The sequence below is a fragment of the Carettochelys insculpta genome, chromosome 29 (genome assembly GCF_033958435.1).
Source record: "Carettochelys insculpta isolate YL-2023 chromosome 29, ASM3395843v1, whole genome shotgun sequence".
NCBI classification, from domain to species: domain Eukaryota; kingdom Metazoa; phylum Chordata; order Testudines; family Carettochelyidae; genus Carettochelys; species Carettochelys insculpta.
Window position 1 is genome coordinate 7,558,631 of NC_134165.1, and position 19,553 is coordinate 7,578,183.

Here is a 19,553-nt window from a genome sequence, read left to right on the forward strand (position 1 = left end):
AAAACAAACAAACCTACTGAGCCAGGAAGGACACAATTTGATGATCTTTTGCAGAAAGTCTCCTTATGCATCCAGTCCTCAGCTGAGTGCTAATTCAGAATTGGGGTCTCATAATTATACAGGCAGAGAATATAATAATCATAAGCCTTTTGGAAGAATGATAATGCTGGGAAGGCAGCCATTCAGAACCTGGAAAATACCAGAACTGAGGTTACTCAAGGAATTCTAGGGCTAAATTTCTCCACTGCCTGCAGCTCTTTTTGGAGTTCAGTCCCTCCTCTTCCTGCTGCTTGGGATCTGGGAGTCACAGCAAAAGCTATTGTAGAGATTTCCAGATACCCTTTTATCCCCACACCCACCACTATAGTTGTGGATAAGAGGCCATAAAAATCAAGGTCCTCTGCTCAGACTGTCAAATGTACAGCACTGTCTCCAGTTCTTCCTTCTCAACACAGGCACAGAACTTGAGCCAAAGAAGGACCAACCTTCCCAGTGGCATGACTATATTGGTACCTGAAGATCAGGGGTACAAATGATTCTATGACAGTCATAAATCCTTCTAGGCAAACCAGATCAAAGAGCTGTTGTTCTCTAGATCAGCTACTGGCACCAAGATGCTAGGGACTAGCCTGTAGACAGCCTGAGACCAGGTCTATGCTACCAGGGGCCACTGATCTAATTATTGCACCTTCATCTACATTAATAACGTAGCTGAAGTTGACACACTTAGATCTACTTACTATGGTGTCTTCACTGTGGTAAGTCAACAGCTGAAGCTCTCCCACTGAAACTGCCTGCACTTCTCGTTCGGGTGGAGTATGGGAGTTCATGGGAGAGCACTTCACGGATTATTTATTTCAATTGGATCAACTGCTGCCCTTTGATCTGGCATAACATAGGGAAACCCTGGGAGTGGGTGCATAATGGGGTGCAGGTGAAGGAGTGCATATCTCAGCCACAGCTGCAGGTGAACTCTAGGCAGCAGTTGGGGCACGGTCATCTCCGCACTGGCCAGCAGAGGGCATGATGTATTTGGGCATGAGAAACAGGAGTGTCACACAGTTGCCAGCCCTCAGAGACTGCCATTGTGTTTTCAAGAATTAAAGTTGATTTTTGAATTCAAAATTATATCATTGCCCAAGTCACAGCAACCACCAGGGCTCCAGATGGGAAAGTGAGGTGCCAGTAAATGCTCAGCACAGGGCTGTGGCTAGTGGTGTGTCTGCACCAGGAAACAGTGGTTCAGCCATGGTAGCACAAGAGGCCAGTGTCCTCAACCACAATCCTATTTTAAGCTGTACGTACACCCTCAGTGCAGCTAGCACACGAGCTCCATCAGTGATAGTGCAAGTAAGTCTCCTCATGCCAGAAATTATACTCCCCTTAGCTGTGGCGTAAACATAGCCTGAGAGCTGTAAGCTCCACCCACCAGGGGCTGCAGCAATCTGGTGAGTGCTGCATGTAAGTCAATGAAGGGGCATCCCATGATACTTATAGGGGCCACGCCCAAAATGCCAGACTAGATGGACCCGTCTGCTAGAACGATCAGCTCTAGAACAGTTAACTTCTCCATTTGGATAACTCAGACTCGCTTCAGATATTGGGGGAAGCGGAGAGCAGGACTCGCGCGCAGCTTTGGGAAGAGTCTCTTCTCCCCAGGCCTTAGATGATGTCATTCGCAGGAGCGCTCTCCGGCGGCACACACCCGCCTTTACAGCGCCCATCCACTTACAACACCCTCCTCCCCCAGCGAGGGCAGAGCTCCCCCTCCCCGCGCGGGGCGCCCCTCCATTGGCGGCGGAGCGCTTCCCACTTCCCGCGCAGGCACCCCCCGCACAGCGGCAGCAGAGAGCGCCTCCCTCCCCGCGCGCGGCGCCCTCCCCCTCACTGGCTGCGGCGCCTCACCTGGCCCACCCGACCTCTGGCGGACACGCACCCCCCGCGCCAAGCTCCGCCCGGGCCCTTGCACTCGGGGAAACGGCCTACGCGCGCTGCGTCTGTTGCGGAGGAGGCGTGGCTCGTTGCGCCGCGACGTCCAGTGTTGCGCGGTGAGGTCAGCGCGGCGCCGCTGGCGGTTCTTCCCGCTGCCCCTCGGTCTTTATCTGCCCCGTGGAGGTCCCGCAAGTCGCTCCACCCCGTGCGAGGTGGAGGAGACGTTTCCTCCGTCCGGGCCCCGAGGTACTCGGTCTGGCGGAGAGCGCGGCCTGACCCTCCTCAGGTAAGAGTCGGACTCGCGCGCGAGGGAAGCGGCTCTCCATACTAGGGGCGCAGTTGAGCGGAGGCGCGGGGGGTTGGCATTCATCATCCTCGGTTACGTTGTCTTGCTAGCGTAACCCGCATTGCGTAATGTGGCTGCTGCGTCAGGGAGGCTACGCATTCCGCGCTGGGACGCCTGTCTCGGGCTGAGGCCTGCTGCGCAAACGCTGTTCCAGCCTGCTTTCCTCTTGGAGAGGGCGCTATGTTACGTGGGTAGCATGGGAAGCTCTCCAGGCTACTACGGTGTAGTTCGCGTAGCGCGCGTCCTGCACTCGGTGATCTGCGTAGGTGGTGTATGAGAAGGGGTAAGGGGATGGGCTTTCTCTGCGGTTTACGCGTTTTGCGCAGTTGGTGGATGGGTATTCTGGGGAGGGTTACGTGATTTGCGTAGGAGCCTCCTTAGCTCTGTTGCGCCGATTGCGGTGGGAAGCGAACGCACGACATAGGCGGCAGAGTTTGCGTGGGAGAGATTCCGCCCCATCTGTAGGAGCTACGCGATTTGCGTAGGTAGTGCCTTCTCCCGCGCGCAGGCGAGGATTTGCGCCCGATTTTTCAGTTGAGAACGGCCGTTCCCGGGACAGGCCGGTGACTAGGGCTGCAACGCTGTTTGCGTCAGGGCGTCTGTAGTGTGGTGTATTTTTCCTATGAGATACGCTGTTTGCGTAGGAGAGTCTGTCCTCCGGTGAGTGGAGAAAAAGCTTTTTGGTACGCGGCTTGCATACGGGTGGCTCTGTGTGAGGGGTGCTGCCTAGTTTGCTCTGGGGCCGCTGCGCGCCGGCGATGCACGGGTACGTTGGTACGCGGATTGCGCAGTGTATGGGAGCGGGGGCTCTGGGGCGGGGCGGCGGAGCTGATGGCACTTCCTGTCGCCGCCATTTTGTCATCTAGCAGGAGGAGGAAGCGGCGGCTCCTGACGGAGGAGCGGTTCGGCCTAGCCCCGCGGCCTGCGGTGAGTGAGGCGGCCGGGTACCTCACCATCACGAGCTCGCATTGCCCCGGCTCCTCCTTGCGCTCCTCCAACACTGAAGCAGTGGCTCACGGCACATCCGCGTCTCTCTGTGCGCCGTTATGCCCGGGTCGCCGCCACCCCCGCGGGGTGGATGCGGATAGATCGGGCCTGTTCCTCATGGCGCTGAAGCACGGCCGCCCTGAGCTGCCAGGGCTGGTTGGGCTCAGCGCCGGCACGTGTTGGTCCCGGTCATCGGGAGGGTCGGTCTCCGCAGAGGCTGTGCGGGGGGACAGGTCTCTAGGGGTGGAGCGGCGGCAATGTTAGCGCATCAGCAGGACGCGGCTTGGCGTTAAACCCTGTTCACTGTAGCTGCGAAACGCCCTCCCCCCCCCTTCCGACGGCGCTTTGCTGCTCAGCTAGCAGCCGCTGATGGAGTGTCCTCTTCAGAGCTAGTAGAGTCCCATAAACTGGATCGCGGCACTGATTCCGGTTTGGGAGGGAGATTTTGAAAAATGGTGATTTTGGTGAGACTTTGCTTTTTTTCGAACGGCAGTAACCTGAATTGTGGTGTACTTAAAAATTTTATCAGATGCTGCTTACTGCACACTGTATCTTCATATTTTGTCATTTTGCAGTGAAGAAAAACAGATGCTTTTTTTTCTTTTGGTGTAAAAGACTGGAACAAATCATAGGCACTACACAGTGACTATCGAACCGGGAACTGATTATATCATGCATTTGATGGTAGATTTTTGTAGAAAATTTCTGGCTATGATTACAGTACAGCACTGTTGACAGAAGTCACTGTCTGTAGAGATTTGGTGACAAAGCTTCTGTTGACAGAGCATGGCCAGTGGGAACAGTGTGCCTCTCTGTCGACAAAACAAGCACTTGGAAACACAGCAGACGGCTGCCCATTGTTCTGAATGCCCTGTTGAGAAGAGGCCTCTCAGAACATCCACACAGCTTTTTTCTTGACAGAATTTATCAATACCAGTGTTACATCTCATGGTTGAGAGGCAAAATGTTGCCAGCCGAAGTGCTGAGTTTTGTCAACAAACTGTCAACAAGATACATTTCTTATGTGGACAGTCCCACCAGTTTTGTTGACAAAATCATGGTGTTACCAACAAAACTCACTAGTATAATCATAGCCACTGTTTTTAATTTTACGTATGACAAATAACAATAAAAAGTTTAAAAGCGTTTGAAAGTTTGGTTAATTTGATGTGAACGGTCCATTTAGTGTACAGAGTAAAAATAAGTGGTGATGGTTGGTTATGTGCAAGATGAAAGCATGCTAAAATATAATCCTCTAAAAATGTGGTTAATTGCATCCAAAGTATCTGATTTCATGAAGGATTAAATCACAGAATTGTAGCACTGCAGTGGCTGTTGAGAGATCATCTTATCTAGTCCCCTGCACTCAGTGCATGAATAAGTCTTAACATTACATTGTGAATCATCCCTGACAGCATGATGCCTTTTTTTTTTTTGGTGGGGGGGGGGGGGTCCTAATATATTATTGTATGGCTAATATTTTGTTTTTGCCTGCAGTACTGCTTCCACTTTTTTCCCTTTCTGATTGTTGTTTAGGTTATATAATGTTTTATTTGAATTTACGCTGACTTCAGAAACAGAACTTCCTGTTAAGAAAGTTGGTCCATATTTTGGGAAGGGTAGTTGATAGTATGAGAGAAAAAGGAAACTGATCATGTTTTTACTGACTATGTTGTGTGGAAGAGGGAAAACTGTTTTAACTCCAGTTGGAAATGAGAACCAGAATTTGCCTGTTGCATTTGCTATCAGGACATCATGATTGAATAGTGAAGTATATTTAAAAGATATCTGGAGAATCTACATCTATTTTTACTGTTGGTAATCTGGCTAAAATTCCTTTCTCATAGCTATATCAAAAGTATTACAGAACAACAAGAAGTCTTGTGGCACCTTATAGATTAACAGATATTTTGGAGCATAAGCTTTCATGGGCAAAGACCCCCTTCACAAAAGCTTGCTCCAAAATATCTGTTAGCCTATAAGGTGCCCCAAGACTTCTTGTTCTCAAAGCTACAGATTAACGTGGTTACCTCTTTGATAAAAGTATTAGAGTAATACTTTTATATTTACATATTTCCATTAACTGTTTTATGCAACACTTTGAGGACACTCTTGCTTGCTTATTTTTTTCAGTAACACTTCTTTTCCTGTTATTTGTTAATCATGTAAAATTAAACTGTTATCTATCCTGGAATGTGATTGGTGTCATGGCTGGGTCAGGGTACAGCTTGCTTTTAAATACTGCTGTGTTCTTTTACCTAAGTAATGCCTCATAGCTAATGTTCAAACTAAAAATTGCCAAAAATTAGATGTAACTTAAACAGTTATAGATGAGCATGAATTAACTCTCTGTAAGCCTTTTGTTAGATTTTTTTTTTTGAGACTCTGAAGTTCTTGTTTGCTTTTGTAGAAAAATTTGTTTCAATCTAAAGTTTAAGCACTCTTCAAACTTATTGCACGCATTATAAAACAGATTGAAGACTTGGAAAACAGATGGAAAAATGTCAGAAGTGCATTTGCTGTAGAAATTTGCCTGAGATAAATATTACACTGGGATGGAAAGAATTAAGCTGACAAATGCATGGCAACTGTTTACCAGATAACCAAGATCATGATGGTTGTCAGTGGTGGTGTAAAGTATTGTTCTAGTCTGGATGGATGGTTAGCATTCTGTGAGATATGCATATACTTAATTCTTTAGGCTACTCTGGATGTTGGGTTTTCTGTTGTACTTGCAGTACAATATTTTTCATAGAAATAGAATAAAATGGAAGAGTGATTTTAAAAAGGTTGTGGAATTACAGTACCTTTGTGAGGGCCCCACCTAATTTGAAAATTTATGGTCTGTCTTGTAATTTTAGATTAAATTGATACGAATTGAGGTTTATAAATGCTGCCTTTATCCCATGTTCTGTGTCACAGTTGGTGTGATTGGCTGTCTTTGAATTATATAAAAATAATTTCTTCAAGCAAACAGCAAAAAATGAAAATTCCATCCCACAAATAGTCGGGGGGGGGGGGTAGCTGTTTTTATTTTGTACCTTCACAAAAAACAAGCAGTTCAGTAGTATCTTAAAGATTAACAAATTTATTAAGTAATGAGCTTTTCTTGGTAAGATCAATGTCAGATTTTCAGATTGGACAAGCTACAGACAGGTTGTTTTTTATGAAACCTGTTTTTATTCAGAATTTATAGTCTCTCAAACTACTAAAGTAGTATCAATACTAACATTGAAAAGCTTAGTATTTCAAGATATTAACAAAGTTGAAAATTTGTTTCCTACATGCAATCTTGCCAAATATGTTATCAAAACAAAACAGCAGTCGTGTAGCACTTTAAAGACTAATGAAATGATTTATTAGGTGTTGAGCTTTCATGGAGCAGCCTCACTTCTTGAGATCATAAAGTGAAGGAGGTGGCTTGCATGTTGAATAGTAACAAAGAGGAAGCCGTGCTAGTCTATACACTATCAAAACAAAAAGCAGTCAAGTAGCGCTTTAAGACGAGCAAAATGGTTTATTAGGTGTCTGTCCCACGAAAGCTCACCTAATAAACCATTTTGCTAGTCTTTAAAGTGCTACTTGACTACTTTTTGTTTTGAAGGAGGTGGGTGAGAGGGGGGGGATATTAAATGTCTTGCCTGACATCCCCCACTCCTCACCCACCTCCTTCAGTTTATGTATTTGATTTGTCAGTTTTTATTGCACTTTCTTTGGACCTCTGTACTATATATCTGAGTCTGGAAAGGAAATTATATAGATGTGAAGAAGTTGGTCTGTCCCATGAAAGCGCATCACCTAATAAATCATTTTGTTAGTATCTAAAGTGCTACATGACTGCTGTTTTGTTTTGTTAGAATAACATGGCTACCTCTCTGTTACTATTAAATGTTTTCAGTTACTTAACATTTCAAACAATTACTACCCATAAGCAAAAATACTAGTTGTTGCAATTGTTTAGTTTCTGAAATTCATAGATGGGGTCTTGAAATCATTCAGATAAAAATGCTGAAAATAGGTATCAAATATGAAGCTGTCTTGTTGCATTTTCTAATTTTTGAGTGCATCAGATAAAATGATGAAAATACTAATTCAAAGCCAGCATAAGCCATAGCAATTAGCCAACATTGCTTTCATAACTGTATTTTTCTACAGTAATATGTATTTGAGATTATCATTACTGAATAGCTAAAATATTCATTTGGTGAATGTGGCTTTTTAAAAACTGAGGTGTCTGGCTTGCAGTTGGCAGAACTACTTTGCTGGTTTATAATAAATCAGGTAGCACTTTAAAGACTAACAAAATAATTAATAGGTGATGCACCTGTGTGGGAAAGACCCACTTCATAGCATTTCCAGTACAGATGAACAGTTATATAGTACGGGGGGGGGAATTGAAATAAAAGCTGACAGATAAGATACATAGAACTGAATTGCAGGGGTTAGGCTTATGAGATATGTGTCTTGCCTGAGATCGTTATGAACACCAAAAGAAGGGAAACAGTCCTTCTAACACATGAGATAATTGCTATCTCTCTTGAGACCAAGTGTTAATGTATTGAATTTGAGTATGAACCCCAGTTCACACATCTCCCTTTGTAATCTTCTGTTAAAGTCTCTGCTGTAGGATGCATATTCCCAGGTCTGAAGTATGGGGCATGTATAGTTCTGAAGAAGTGGATCTGTCTCTCAAAAGCTTATCTTCCAATAAATTTAGTCTTTAAAGTGCTGCATTGACTGACTGCTTGTTTTGTTAGAATACAGACTAACACAGCTACCTCTCTGTTACTTTTACTAGAAACATTAATCTAAATAGTCAAGTGCAGGTGTTGGTTTTGCTGCTGTGAGTAGAACCAAAATGCACAGAAATCAATCATATTTTAGAAAACAATATGGCAGTCGTAACTGCAGAGCATACATTTTGTCATCTAATTACATTTCAGGAAAAGTTGTTTGTTTTCCACACTTCAGTGGCTTTAACAATGGAATGTGAACTTCTATGAACAAGATCATATGCTATTGTAATTGGTTTCAGTCCTGGTGAACTTTTCTGACAAGTAAAATCCACACAGCTAAATGACATAGTTATACTGACCTAATGCCTGGTCTAGACAACACTATTGACAGGAGGACTTTTCACGTAGACATTTAGTATTGCTTCTTGGGCATGGGGGGATTACCTATGTTGACCATTGAAGCTCTCCCATTGGCTTAGGTACAGTAGGGTCTCAACATTCATGAGGGTGCCGTGTTTAGAACCCTTGCGAATGTTGAATTTTGTGAATATGGCAGCCCCTGCTGCTGGTGCTCCCTGCCTGGGGCCCCGCAGGAAGTGGCAGCTGCCAGCACTCCCTTCCTGGGGCCCTGGGGGAAGTGGCTACTCATGAGCAATTGAATTCTTAAACCTTTGTCTCATGAATATTGAGCCCCTACTGTAATATCTTCATTGAAGTGCTTAGCAGTACAGTTGCAGCTTTTTAAGCATGTAGAAGCTCTATCTATATTCTTCACATATCTTCAGTAACTTGGATTAGTTTGAGACATAAACATGTTGACAATGCAAAGGTATTTCACTTTTACTTGATATGTGGCAAATATGTGCTGCTACCTTTCTGTTTGTGTATAGCAATGGTAAAGTATCTGTTTGAAAAAATAATTACAGACCCATTTGCAAGATCAAGGTCCTGTGTGGGTGGGTCCCTGAACTTGTGCCAAAGACATCCTGAAGTCTGTGCAGTTGCAGGAGTCCATTGTGCAATCATGTAAATAGATAGTAAGTTTAGCATGTGTGCAGAATAGGCCCCCCCACTACAGCATTAGTATGCTCTTTTCTGCAAAGCTTTCCTCATTTTAGCTGTACGTACTTCATTTTTTCTTCACAAACTAGCTATGACTCTTTTCTGTGCTGATTTTAAGCACATGCTCAGATGATTGTGGGTGACTGCAGGTATCAGTGTAATAAAAGCTTTGTGTAAGTTCAAAAACTCTCCTGCAAACAGATGGTGGTGCAGTGGGAAATGTTACCTCACCCGCCTTGTCTCTCTGGCATCAGTGCTTGTCATACAAATAAACAGCTCGCCTTCTGAAGTTACCGTAACATTCACAATGAGCCTGGGTGCTACACCACCAATGTTCCCACTAATCTTTTCCCTCCGTGTGTAGAATAAATTTTGATGTACACCAAGGTGTGTGCAAATGTGCACCACCAATAGAAACCAAAAAAACTAGCTGCTCTGCTGGGCAGCTTATGAACCTCTTCTGAGTGGTCATGCAAGTGCACAGCTTAAAGGGAACTGTATGTTATCCATATGAGAAAGTCAAGGCATTTGCAGACATGGTATGGTGTCTACTGCCCATTGCAATTATCATCAGGAGACTTTGCGTCCTGGTAAGGTGTATACTGATGGTCCTACAGAGTGTAATCCCCATACATAAGCAATTGATCTTTCTTGTGTTGAATCATTAAGGACGATGAAGAGAAAAATCAGTTTGTGTCCAAACAAAAGAGTACTTTATGTAGCTTGCATGAAGTGCATGTTTTCATCAGGAGCTGTATGGGAGGCAGTGGGAGCAATGCAAATTAGATTAGTAGAAGTAGACTCAGAATTTATTATTGGGAAGGGTGGTGACATAAGAGGAAAGGCAAGCAGGAAGCTTCATAAAGTCTGCTGGCAAAACTCAATAATGGGGACAATTGGTCCTAGATTCTTTGCATCTTCCACTTGACAATGGAGCCCAACATTGGCATGATCTGGAGGAACTGCATCTAGATTCAGGGTGGATGATTTCAGTCATGAAAAAACCATTGATTTAAATCAAGTTACCAAAAAAGCTAAGTGACTGCCTAAAGTGCATCTAATTTTGGAGTAAACCCCATTGACCTCACAGGCACTTAAGTCTGTTTTGGAGAAAACCAAGTATAAAATGGGGTTTCCTTGGAAAAGCTAAGTTGTGCTAAAGTAAAATAGAGAATAGACTTATGGCATCACCATTATGGCCTGTGGTCCTGCTTGTTGCAAAATAAGGGCATGTGTTTAGCATAAAATAAGAAAATGATTCTGGCAACTCCAGAATTCTCTTACTGCAGTTTTCTGTACTGTACACTTGAATGATTAAGATTCTAAACTTTAACTCATTAAACAAGCTATAAGGATTAGCTAAACTATTTTTCTATCAACATCCAACACAACAAACAGCTCCGGTAATTATTTGACAAATCACACTTCAACTAAAAGGCACAGACTGGAGAGTGCTGAAATGGTTCTGTGCAAAGTGAATTATTTAAGTTACTAACCAGTTTATCCACTTAACCATGGCCACCATGTTTTCTCTGAAAAAGTGTCCTTTGTCCTTTCACTCTTGCAGCTAGACCCTTCAATGTTTTCTTCCACTGCTTACACTTGACACACTTTCCTTTTTTTAACCAGGAAATAGTTTTTTTCAAAATATACCCAGATGCAGTCTCTCTTATGCCAGAAGCCATGGCAGTTTTTCTGTGGCACAAGTGTGGGAGGAATATGGGAAGCTGTGTGTGTGCACTGAATAATATCTTCCTTTTTCTTTCTAGTTCACTCCACTGTTCTTTTCTGTGCTGCCTCCTTTGTTTCCTATATATTGTGTCTCTGTTTTAAGACATCTTACGTAATGATTCTCCCTTTTGTGGTCAATGTTCACCACCACATAAGCACAGAACAAAAACAGTCCCATCCATCTTGTCTTTCTTTGCACCTGTTACTTTTCAGTCTGTTGGGAAAGAAATCTCAAATCCAACAACTTTTGAAGAAGCATGAGCTAGGACAGACTAGAGCTATTAAACAATTTTATGAGATTAAGTATATACGTAACATGTTTGAGATGAGATTTAATGGTTACTTTTAAATGTCAAATTTATTTTATTGATAATTTTTATTTTTGAATATTACTTCTGGGGAAAATAAGCCAAATTTATACCAATTAGACATCTAAGTTAATGAATAACAATGAAAGTGAGGTAGCATCAGAGGCTAAAATAGTCAAAGAATAATTTAAAAGTTACTTAGATGTCTCCAAGTTCAAAGGACCTGATGAAATACACCCTAGAAAACTCTGGGAGGTGAGAAGCTGTCTGTCGCCAGTAATTACCTTTGAAAAGTCATGGTAGATGGATGAGATTCCAGAGGATTGGAAAATGGCAAATTTAAATCCCATCTATAGAAGGATTTAACAACAATCCGTGGATTCACAGGCCAGTCAGTTTAACTTCAGTACCTGGCAAGATAATGGAGCAAATAAATAAGGAATACATTTGCAAAAAATTGGAAGACAATAAAGTGATAAGTAAGAACAGGTTTTTCAAGAACACATCATGTCAAAGCAACCTATAGCTTTCTTTGACAGCATAATATGCCTTGTGGATAGGGTATAAGTGATAGGTAAAGTATATTTTGACTTTAGAAAGGTTTTTGATTCTGTCTCACATGTCCTTATAAACAAGCTTTGGAAAGAACCTAGATGAAGCTACTATATTGGGTGCAGAATTGGTTGGAAAACTGTTCTCAGAAAAAGAGAGAAAGCCGTGCTAGTCTATATACTAGCAAAACACAAAAGCAGTGAAGTAGCACTTCAAAGACTAACAAAATAATTTATTAGGTGAGCTTTTGTGGGACAGACCCACTTCTTCAGACCATAGCCATACCAGAACAGACTCCAATATTTAAGGCACAGAGAACCAAAAACAGTAATCACGGTGGACAAATCAGAAGAAAAAAGTTACCAAGGTGAGCAAATCAGACAGTAGAGGGTCAGAAGCGTGCGTGTGTGTGTGAGAGAGAGAGAGAAGAATTAGATTAAGCCAAGTATGCAAATGAACCCCTATAGTGACCCAGAAAATTCCCATCCCGGTTCAAACCACCTGTTAATATGTCAAATATGAATATAAAAGAAAGTTCAGCAGCCTCTCTTTCAAGAGTGTTGGGAAAATTCCTCTTCAGTAACACATTCAGTAACGTTCATTAACAGAATGGTCCACTCCATTAAAATGCCAGCTAACAGATTTGTGGATCAGGAATGTTTTTATGTCTGTGTTGTGCCCATTAACTCTTTGTCTAAGAGAGTTTGAAGTCTGCCCAATACACAAAGCATCTGGGCATTGTTGGCACAAGATGGCATATATGATGTTAGTTGAGGAACATGAGTGTGTCTGTGATTCTGATACACCTTGATTACTGTTTTTGTTTCTCTGTGCCTTTAAATATTGAGTCTGTTCTGGTCTGGCTATGGTCTGAAGAAGTGGGTCTGTCCCACGAAAGCTCACCTAATAAATTATTTTGTTAGTCTTTAAAGTGCTACTTGGCTGCTTTTTTGTTTTGATAGTATATAGACTAGCACAGCGTTCTCTCTGTTACTAATCAACATGCAAGGCACTACGTTTAGATGTTTGGGTGGAGATCCAACTACATGAAAAAACTCGCCCAGATCCAGGCAGATACCATCTTTCTCTCCAAATGCAAGAAAATGGACAATGTACCCAAGGGACTGACAGTGAAAAATCCATTACAATCAATGTACTACACCGATTACAGCGAGCATCTATGCAACATTCTCTCTAAGAAACCGTGGAACCACTTGATCAAAATCCTTTACAATAAACAAAAGATGATTACAAATGAACTCTTTGAACTTGAAATTATCCTCAGCAATCAGGCATCCACGCAAGACCCCACAGAACAAGGCTTTACCTGTACTAGACAATAAATTTATAAAACGCACTTCCACTTTCTACAAAAAAGAAAAGACAATACATTTTTCTACATTACTTCATACCTCAGGATACTTCAACTACAATAACGACAGCTCAACTAACAATATTGTTAACCTTTCAAGCTACCAACTCAGCCCAGCAGAAGTCTCTCTCATCCCGGGGTCTTTCCTTCTGTCCTACTTCCTCCATGAACTTAATACAATTCAATTCTATGGTGACCTTGAAGCCTCCTTTCGCCGCCTCCATCTAAAGGAATTCTTCCAGCACACTTATGAACAAAAGTCCGACTCTATTGACAATCATTCTCCCCCCCCCCCCCCCCCCCCCCCCGCAACAACAGCAAAAGAAGAACTCTATGTGGACTTCCCCTGATGGTCATAGTGAAAGTCTGGATTTCTACATACAATGCTTCTGCAATCGTGCTCAGACTGACATTATATGCAGACAATGCCAAATGACACAATCTCAACTATGCTGAATGCTACGCTGTCCAGAGTCTCAAAAATAACCCAGACATTATAATCAAACCAGCTAACAAAGGGGGTGCTGTTGTCGTCATTAATAAGTTGGACTATGAACAGGAGGCAACCAGACAACTCTCCCAACACCACATTTTACAGACCTCTCTCCACTGATCCCACTTTGGAATTTCTTTGGGAATTCCAACAACTACTTAAGGAACTCCCTACTGCTACTTGTGACCCTATTCACTCAGACACACCACCTGAGCCCCAGCCAGGATTATTCTGTTTACTTCCCAAAATCCACAAACCTGGAAACTCTGGATGCCCTATCATTTCAGGTGTTGGCACCCTCACCACCGGACTGTCCAGTTACGTGGACTGCCTCCTCAAACCCTATGCCACCAACACTCCTAGCTATCTCCGAGATACCTCTGACTTCCTGAGGAAATTACAAAACGTCGGAAAAGTTCCTGACAATGCCAGCCTTTCCCCAATGGATGTAGAGGCTCTGTACACTAATATTCCACACGAAGATGGATTACAAGCGATCAGGAATACCATCCCTGATGTCACCGCAGCCAATCTGGTGTCTGACCTCTGTAACTTTGTTCTCACCCACAGTTATTTCTGATTTGGGACAATTTATACCTCCAGATTAGTGGAAATGCTATGGCCACCCACATGGGCCCACAATATGCTGCTAATATATTTATGGCTGACCTGGAACAACGATTCCTCAGCTCTCGTCCCCTATTACCCATCCTCTACTTAAGATACATTGGTGACATCTTTGTGATTTGGACCCATGGTATAGAGACTCTAGAAGAATTCCACAGAGACTTTTAACAGTCTGTACCCCACCATCAACTTATGTCTTGATTACTCCACGCGAGAGAGACATTTCCTGGACACTACAGTACAAATCAAGGATGGCTTGATCAGTACCACGCTGTATTGGAAACCCACTGATCGCAATACTTCACTACACACTTCTAGCTTCCATCCTGCCTGCATAACTAGATCCATTATTTACAGTCAAGCCCTTTGGTACAATCACATTTGCTCTGATCCTACTGACAGAGACTGAAAACTACAAGATCTTTACCAAATATTCATAAACCTGAATTAGCTACCAGGAGAAATAAAAAAAACAAATTGAGAGGGCCAGACAAATACCCAGAGACCAGCTACTCCAAGATAGGCCCCAAAAAAGCCAAGAACAGAACGCCCCTGGGTCATCACCTACAGCCCTCAACTCAAACCACTGCAATGAATTATTAAAGACCTACAACCTATCCTTAATCAGGATGCCACACTCCAGAAGGCTGTAGGTGACAGGCCTGTCCTCTCCTACAGACAACCTCCCAACCTTATGAGGATCCTCACCAACAGCTACAGTCTATACCGCAGGAACACCAGTCCTGGAACTTTTCCTTGCAACAAAGCCTGTTGCCAGGTTTGTCCACATATCTTTTCTGGAGATGCCATCACTGGACCTAACCAAGGTATTCACAGAATCACGGGCACATTCTCTTGTTCCTCAGCTAACATCATATATGGCATCGTGTGCCAACAATGCCCAGATGCTTTGTATATTGGACAGACTTCAAACTCTCTTAGACATAAACACTCCTGACCTACAAAGCTGTTAGTTGGCATTTTAATGGAGTGGGCCATTCCATTAATGACTTAAGAGTTTACATGTTACTGGAGAGGAATTTTCGCAACACTCTTGAAAGAGAGGCTGCTGAACTTTTTTATATTCAAATTCGACACATTAACATATGGTTTGAACTGGGGTGGGAATTTTCTGGGTCACTATAGGGGTTTGTCTGCATACTTGGCTTAATTTAATTCTTGACTACCCCTCCGCCCCTCTACTCTCTCTGATTTGCTCACCTTGGTAACTTTTTTTTTTCCTGATTTGTCTACACTGTTTACTGTTTTTGGTTCTCTGTGCCTTAAATATTGAGTCTGTTCTGGTCTGGCTATGGTCTGAAGAAGTGGGTCTGTCCCACAAAAGCTCACCTAATAAATTTATTTTGTTAGTCTTTAAAGTGCTACTTGACTGCTTTTTTGTTCTCAGAGATTAGTTGTTAATGATTCACAGTGAAGATGGAAGGACGTATCAAGTGGGGTCCCACAGGTGTCGGTTGGTGGTCATTATTTTCATCAGTAATTTAGATTATGGCATAGAGAATACACTTATAAACTTTCAGGGGATAGCCGCATTAGCCTTCAGTTTCACAAATAAGCAGTCCAGTAACACTTTAGAGACTAACAAATTTATTAGGTTATGATCTTTCGTTGGTAAAACTCACTTTATCAGATGGAAATGGAGTGTTTTTAAAAAAAAAAACAAAAAAACAAAAAAAAATCCCCCCCAACAAAATCCAGGGTTTATATAGCAGGAAGCTGGGGTGGAGAGTGGGTGGGGAAGGAAGGAGTAGAGTATTACCATGGGAGGGATTGAAAGTGCTTTGGAGGATAGGATTATAGTATAATCTGGACAAACTAGAGAAATGGTCTGAAGTAATTTTGTGTTGCTTCTGTCTTCCTCTTGATTATTTTTTGGGTGTGTGTAGAGTGGGTGGTCAGGCTGAGTGTGATCCAGTGAACAGGAGTGAGCACAAGTGCAGAAATGTTTTCTTGGGGAAGAAACTGGCTAAGATAGTCAATGAATTTTGAGTGTGCAAAACTTCCAGAGAAGTAATATGTATAGATCATCCAAAACTATCAAGGAATTTACTGTAGAACAGCAATAAGTATTGTAGGCTTGTTGAGTGGGACATGTGAGTGGCCCTCTTTCATTTATCAGTGGACCACAAGAGTGCTGTAACCAAGACAGTTTCTTGGGATAAGGTAGTTTTGCTAACAGTTCTTGTGTATATAGAATTTGCATGGTGTGCCAACTGAATCACTGCATGAGATGAAGTGGGTCTTTGCACATGAAAACTTATGCTCCAAAATACCTGATAGTTTTGTAAGGTGCCACAGGACTTCTCATTGTTTTTGTGGACACAAACTAACGTGTGCCCCTCTGATACTTCATTTCATGTGCCTTTGCTTTACATGAGTGTCATTTAAATAATACTAGTAGAAAAAAAACTACATGAATGGAAATCAGCAAAATGTGGCAACCTTGTGTGTGGGCAACTGTAAACAAAATGTTTTGTGGTCCACTCATACAATCCTGATGAGCTACAGTTTGCATGTCGTTACTGTAGAAGATAAGCATCTTGAGTGATGTTTGAGATCACTTACTTTGATTTGGTGAAATAGAAGTGCACTCCTCCCTCACTATACGAGCACAATTGGTTCCCAGATTCCTGCTGGAAGGTGAAAACTTGAAAGAGGGACACTTAATTTCCATTAAAATACATGTAAAAGTCTCTGATTTGTTCCAGGTGCTTGTAACTCAGTGAAGGAGTGACGGCATGTGGTGCTGCTTTTGAAAGGTAAGTGAACCTTGTGTTTTGTGGGGGGCAGTTTGTGAGGGTTAAAGGCTGGAGGCAGTTTGGGGTCATGAGTGGGAGGGAGAGTTAAAACCTGGTGGTGGGTTGGATCCATGAAGTGGGTGGGCAGTTCAGGCTGCAGTGGGTTGGGGCTGCGGGAAGGAGCGGGGGGTTCAGGCTGCTGCGGGTTGGGTCTGTGGGTTGGGCGGGAGGTTCAGGTTGCTGTGGGTGGGGGGGTTCATGCTGAGGCGCATTGGGCCTTCAGGGAGTAGGGTAAGTCGTATTAGTGGGGGCGGGGAGTTCACTCATCTAGTGAATAAATGTAGGTATATGTATCTGTCATTTTACTGAGTGCTTGTAAGTAAAGTACTCGTTTTAAGGAGGGATGAGTGTGTATAGAATGTTAGAGGTTTTTTTTTTTTTTTTTTTTTAACTCAGACTGAAATAATGACTCAGGTTTGCAGACTTTAGAATCCGCCCCCCCCCCCCCCCCCCCAAGAGATTCTGCTGATGCCTTTACTACTGCTCTTGGGGAAACAGTGCTTGCTTCTAGTTTTCTTTAATTCGTTGTAATATGGTTGTGTGGCTTAGGCCAGGTTTGCACTAGACTTGAAAGTCAGTAGTAGATAGCGGTACAAGCAATTGCATGGCTAGAATTGACATATTTATGACGACTTACCTGGATGCCCTCACTGAGGGAGGTGGACGGGAGAAACTCTCCTCAATCTCACTAGTAAGGGAGGTTGACAGAAGTACGGGGTCAGCTGTCAACCCCAATAGTTTCATGTTTGTGTGTTCCACTAGGTGTGCAAAATCAGACCCCAAGTCTGACTGCGTCAATCTTCTGGGTGGTGAAGGCACACCCTTAGCTTTATTTCCAGCATTTAGCCTTGCAACGGAGGTTTTCCCATAATTGAGGCTGCTGCTACACTATCATTCTCCTGTCAAAGGTGCCATGGTAAGGAGGCAATTTGAAGCATTCCCTTACTCCAGTCTAGTTCTGTGGGAGAAAGGGAATGTTGAAGTGAAGTGCTTGTGTTGAAGCTGTCCCCATCTTTGCTGTCAATCTGCAATTCGAAGTCTGTTCTTGTGGCTGCCATTATGCTAATAAGATGGTGAATATGCATGTTAGTGCCTCCTTAGCCTGCTTTGAATTGCCTCGTTACTGTGGCACCTCCTGTGGGAGAACGGTGCATCTAGGTGCATCTGATGAAGTGGGTCTCTGCCCACAAAAGCTTATGCTTCAATAAATGTTTATAAGGTGCTAAAGGACTTCTTGTGGCTTTATTAATCCAGTGTGTTCTTATTGATAAGATGAATTTCAGAATACGATAAACTCTCGATTTAACAGACTAATGGGGGAGGGGATGTCTGTTAAACACAAAAGTCTGTAAAATCAGGGTTCCTGAAGTCTGCTAAATCAGGGTCCATAAAATGGAGGCTTTACCATATAGCCAAAACTTTGTCTTTTTGTTACTACATTTTATTGCTCTTTGCTAATCTTTGACCAGCTGTAAATAATTACTCCTGCAACCTTGATCCATTTCAAATAACAGTAGGTAGCATTCAGCTTGCCTCAAGGTATCTTTTTTTTTTCCCCAGAGCTTATGGCTGCTTAACTCTCCATGCTTGTAGGAAAAGTCTTCCATGGCACCTGTTGCTAAGAACTGTGGTTTGATTTGCAGTGCACCGTAGAAAGAAACTCAGATACGGGCTACAATGAAGATGTGGCCTAGAGAATTTGGTATTCCTGTGTTATCAGAGAGTAGGAGTCTTATTATAGAATAGATTTCTTATATTAAATGAGTGATCTCAGACCTCACTCAAGATGCTTAAATGTGCAAGGAATAGAATATTTTTAATAGAATTTTTTTTCTTGCATAGCTCTCATGTGAATTTTAGATCTATTAGTTTAAATTATTTTTACAAACAAAACATAAGTCACTGGAAATGTTCACAGAAATAAGGCTTGCTTTATATGTCTATACCAGGGCTTGCCAATGATTTTTAATAGGGGAGCACGCCAATAATTTGGCTAAGTAGTCAAGAACTGCACTCTTTCATGATATTAATGGAGGAAGGTCTGGGATGGAGGGTGGGTGCAGAAGGAAGGTTGGGGACTGAGATGCAGGAGGTGTGTGGGATCTGGGAGGGAGTTTGGGTGAAGGGAGGGGGTTGTAACCTATTGCAGGAGTGGGTACATGGATTTGGGTTGTGACTGGAGTAGAGGAGGTGCATGGTCTGGGAAGGATTACAGGCATGGGAGCAAGGGTACAGAGCGTTTCAATTACAGGAGGTAGAGAGGCAGAGGGCTAGTGGAGGGAAGGGGTAGGCAGGCAGGTTCTGATTGGAAGTCACTTCAGTGATTGCCAGCTGGCTCCGCAGCCAGCGTCCCTGCTCTGGCTGCAAGGGGCTATGTGCAGCTGCTGCAGAAGACTGCAAGCTTGGAGGGGGAAGAGGTACCTTGAACACCATCTGTCTTGCAAACAGGCTCCTCCCATTGGCCAGAAATAGTGCAGTGGGAGTGGCAACATTCAGAGAGCTTCTGTGAGGACAGGATAGGTGGGGAACTTGATGGAGGCTCCTGGGGGCTGGATCCAGCTGGTTGGTGGGCTTGATGTAGCCTGTGG

At 43.2% G+C, this 19,553-nt stretch overlaps 1 protein-coding gene across 9 annotated transcripts in view; it reads left to right on the forward strand.

Moving 5' to 3' along the window:
- The first annotated feature begins 2,047 nt into the window (after positions 1-2,047).
- The window catches only part of BRD4 (bromodomain containing 4), a 170,572-nt gene continuing 153,066 nt past the window's right edge, over positions 2,048-19,553 (forward strand). For 3 of the 9 annotated variants that reach the window (XM_074980062.1, XM_074980069.1, XM_074980066.1), the window contains exon 1: positions 2,082-2,218. The gene's annotated coding sequence lies outside the window, so the exon portion shown is untranslated. Of the gene's footprint in view, positions 2,219-3,147; positions 3,206-16,875; positions 16,927-19,553 lie in introns of those variants that run through there. The other 6 variants (XM_074980063.1, XM_074980067.1, XM_074980064.1 and 3 more) reach the window with 5 other exon arrangements.